Genomic DNA, 4,829 nt, shown 5'->3' on the forward strand with positions numbered 1-4,829 from the left:
TTCTTGTATATGCCTAAAGTCTTCTTGCCTTTGGTTAGCCTTGCCCTTGTGTCATCTTATACATATGGATGCTATGGAGATGGGAATGGAGGAGGGAGCTTTCTTTGCTATTTCACAATCCAATTGAACCTTCAATTTAACATGTACATCGTAAACAATTATGCTTTGAACATAGGGCTAGGACAAGAAGATACACGCCACCCTGTTAAATCACGAAGTTCTCCATAAAGAATTACAATATTAAATATGCATCTAACATGTAGTAACCAAAAAATATGCTTCGCACATAGCAGATGAACAATAAGACACAATCCATCCTATCAAATCATGAATTTCCATAAAAATATTTACAATAATAAATTAGCAATTACAGTTTGTGCCATACGATTAAATATAGGCACCAGGGGATTTGATCGAAACAATTTAATTAGAATTCTGTTTTATGATGTACGACAACAGTTGAACACACAAAGCAGATCCTCATTTGTTGAGCTTGCTCTGATGGATAAATATATTGTGGTTTAAATCCAAGCCAAAGTAGTGAAGGAAGATGAAGTAAATATGCTTGTAGGCCACATATGGTTTGCTTTGTGCTACTCGTTCTATGAAGTCTCCACACGTACACATCGGGCTACTTGCAACATCAACTTCATACCTCTTGCCTAGAACTTGTGAAGCAGATGTCTCTATCATGAGTTTTTCATGCATGCATGCCTTCACGACAATGTGTAATCTGAGCTTCCATGGTTACTGCCGACTCAACTCTCTTGGAGGCTTGTATTGATACTCTTGGCCAATAATGCACATTATTGGTTTCCTTAATTGCAACCTTCTTTATTGTGAAGCCTCCTGTCTCCAATTCTAGCAACTTTAAAGCAGTTATGTTTGATCCCTTCTCCATTGGCCATATAGTTGGGTGTTTGTCTCCTCAACCACCAGCCCACCGTCGTGTTCTTCGACTACGTGACCGGCCACTCTGTTAGTTGCTTGGAGACCTCTACGAGTTCGCCGGATGTTTTGAGTGAGATACTCATGTCGATGTGAAGCATTTTCCTCCTCACAGCTCACTGTCCCATCCCGTTTTTGCTTCCTGGCTACTATAATATTATCTCCCTCCATTGTCGGTTGTTGGTAGAGTGGTGTACCTCCGATTCCATCCTCAATCTCTCTAGCGATAGCAGTTGGGCCTGGTGCTCAACCGACAAGCAAGTTTTTATGCAGATGGTCTAGCTTCGTGATATCTACCCTCGACAAAAGAATGCATCTTCACACTTTGAAGCAAAGCTTTTGACAAATCAAACACGCATGCATCGTACAAGCCCAACATTTCTTTGTTTCCCTTGCCAGCAAGCCAACTCGCGTGCTTTGTTTTAGCAACATTTGTAGTCGGGATGTGCGACAGATCATCCACCTCCTGCAACATATTATTATTATGGGATTGCATTCGAGCACTAAAATACAGGACTCTATCAAAAAATCACTTAGCAATGTTTACTCCAACAAAGTGTTTCCTCCACCGAGTGTACCATACATGCCACCAACTTAGCCAACAATCCATTTGCGACAAGTTATAGTCGGACACTTTTCCCGGGAAGCCCACCAAGCTCGTATAGTCTTGTACAAGCTGGTTGCCTCTTGCTCAGTCCTTACACAATGCCACTATTCACACATACCTTGTGCTCATCTTGGAATTTTTTATGCATGTATTGCATGGTGTGAATGTGCAAGCTTTGCTCCCAATGAAACTAGCATGAGCGTTCTTTTTCTTCCATAACATTGTTAGGTCCTCCATTGAATACAATTTGGATAGCTTTCCAATTTTCTCTAGCTTCATCTACCATGAATTCTCTAAAATTAGATGGACGGTGTCCGCTATCCCAGCAATGCCACCAAATTCATCATTTCCCATAACATGATCTACGCTTGTGTGTCTTCTTCTTTTATCTCGCACATGAAAATTGTTTGCATGTATTGAATCCTACAAAGTCTAATCATTAAACTTGTATAGCAAGAGGCTACCAGCTTGTATAGTCTTGTACAAGCTGGTTGCCTCTTGCTCAGTCCTTACACAATGCCACTATTCACACATACTTTGTGCTCATCTTGGAATTTTTTATGCATGTATTGCATGGTGTGAATGTGCAAGCTTTGCTCCCAATGAAACTAGCATGAGCGTTCTTTTTCTTCCATAACATTGTCAGGTCCTCCATTGAATACAATTTGGATAGCTTTCCAATTTTCTCTAGCTTCATCTACCATGAATTCTCTAAAATTAGATGGACGGTGTCCGCTATCCCAGCAGCGCCACCAAATTCATCATTTCCCATAACATGATCTACGCTTGTGTGTCTTCTTCTTTCATCTCGCACATGAAAATTGTTTGCATTTATTGAATCCTACAAAGTCTAATCATTAAACAATGCTACAAATGAGCGAAGAAAAAGTAGGAAGTTGTAGAGTTGGTCTTACGCAAGATCGTAGACATGTGATGCCATTGTTGTCCACCCCACTACCCTTCTTACGTGATCAAAGCAAATCCAGCTTCTTCGCAAGTCCCCTCTCCTGTCTTGTCACATTCTATTTACTAGCTTGACACTAGATCCAGGCCCATTGATAGACATTTTGAACACACGACATCTTTTGTTATGGTATGTGGATTGCCCTGGAAATACCATACCATGGAAATATTTATAACCGCAATTGTTCTTCAGCCTGACACCAGATCCATTACTAGCTTGACACTAGATCCAGGCCCATTGATACATATTTTGAGCACATGACATCTTTTGTTATGGTATGTGGATTGCCCTGGAAATAACATACTGTGGAAATACCTATAGATGCAATTGTTCTTCAGTTGAATCAATTGGGACCGCACCGACTCCAATCAGTGTAGTAGTTGCTTCCCTCATCTAGTATTTTAACCTGACATTCATATTATGTACAGTTAGCCAGATGGAAGTAAAAGGGTTACGAAGACAAGAAAATAAAACAACACCTTTGCGTATGGATCAATGGACGCATCTCCTCCAATGTAGAGAGGAGCTCATTACTCATTATTTGCTCCCCATTTTCTCGAACAACCGCTCCCAGCACCATTTGCTTTGCAAGATTCAATTGCAAATGCCTAGGTCCAGTCATTGGTGATTCAAGCACCACACAAGACACAAGTTCTCTCGTCTGTTGAATTGTCGACTGCAAAACTCCCTTTGTGACGGGGTGGTTATGCTTACCAATGTGGATGAACAACCATGTCCAGTTGTAGTCAGTGAGCAAGTAATAGACAACAAAAGAACACTCTCAAAGCAGAATTGGACTCTGACCATAGTGGAAGCATCGAAGTGTTCCGTTTCTAGAGCTCAACATACCAATTAACAAATTGAAGTTAACAACTTCCCTGTCCAAAAAGTCTCATTTGGATGTCCACTCATTGCATTGATTGAGCACGAGCTTTTTTTGCAGACGAGATGTCTGCCACATTTAGTTTGCTTGATTAAAGCTGGATACCTCATTCTAGAATGAACAAGCTTGACCTAACAATGGCCATCATACTTCTCCTCCATCCCCAACATTTTGGGGGGACACCATCTAGCACAACGTCCAACTCGTAAATGCAATCTCCATTGTACACCTAGGAACTTCACCTACCTTTTTCTTAATCGAACACCTGAAAATCATTCAGCTCAACTTGGGGTATTTATGGCTATTAATCACAATGTACTCCAGTGTGCTCTGTATTTTTTCTACCTAGTTTGAACCCGAAGATATTTTGTTGTCTTTCTTTTCTTCATCTAGCCAAACATCTTGCCTTGAATCTTGGTAGGAAAAAAATGTTTCTTGAAGTTTCTTAGTGGAGTTTCTAGCCAAAAAACCTTCTTTTTCATCATTGGAGCTGTCAGATAACTCCACAATTGAAACATTTGATCTTGAGGACATACCCATATTTTTTACCAACATAAACTTTGTTGACAAGGTTGAATCCAATACAAATTGAAATTGATCACCTAATGTCACACCATCTTTTGCTTGAGTCTGAATGTTGCCATCCAAAGCAGAAATGATGGCAAACATCTCGTTGTTACTACAAGCCCCATAATCTCTAGGATTGACCATGAGAAATCTTGCAAGGCAATCAAGTAATATCTATTAGTATTCAAAAACAAACTCACCTTGCATGACGAGACTAAAGCCATCGCTAGATATATTTCAATTGACACCCAAGTCTATTCTTATAGAAAATCTCTATTTGCCCAGCTGTCTCTCTCCCCTTTCTGTATCCCTCCACATCTCTTTCTCTCTCTCTACATATCTTTGTCCCTCTCTATTATTTCTTCTCTCTCTCTCTCTCTCTCTCTCTCTCTCTCTCTCTCTCTCTCTCTCTCTCTCTCTCTTTTCTCTATGCATATCTCTCTAGCTATCCCTCTCCCTCCATCTCTCTCTCTCTCTCTCTCTCTCTCTCTCTCTCTCTCTCTCTCTCTCTCTCTCTCTCTCTCTCTCTCTCTCTCTCTCTCTCTCTCTCTCATTCCTCTGTCTCTCTATATCTCCCTCTATTCCCCTCTCTCATCCCTCAATCTATCTCCCTCCGTCTTTTACCTCTCTCTATAGCTCTCCCCCCTCCTCTCTCTCCTTTCCTCTATCTCTCTCCCTCTTCTCTCCTCTCTCTCTCTCTCTCTATCATTCCATTTCTCTCTCTCTCTCTCTCTCTCTCTCATGGAAATTTACTATTGTTTATTTATTGTTGCAGATGACAAATGGCAAAAGCTAAGGCTAGGCGAAGATATCATATTTTATGTACATTTATTATTCACATCTCATTAGGAGCTATGGCC

This window comes from Adiantum capillus-veneris, chromosome 9 (genome assembly GCF_014529385.1).
Source record: "Adiantum capillus-veneris isolate H3 chromosome 9, ASM1452938v2, whole genome shotgun sequence".
In the NCBI taxonomy this organism is placed as follows: Eukaryota; Viridiplantae; Streptophyta; class Polypodiopsida; order Polypodiales; family Pteridaceae; genus Adiantum; species Adiantum capillus-veneris.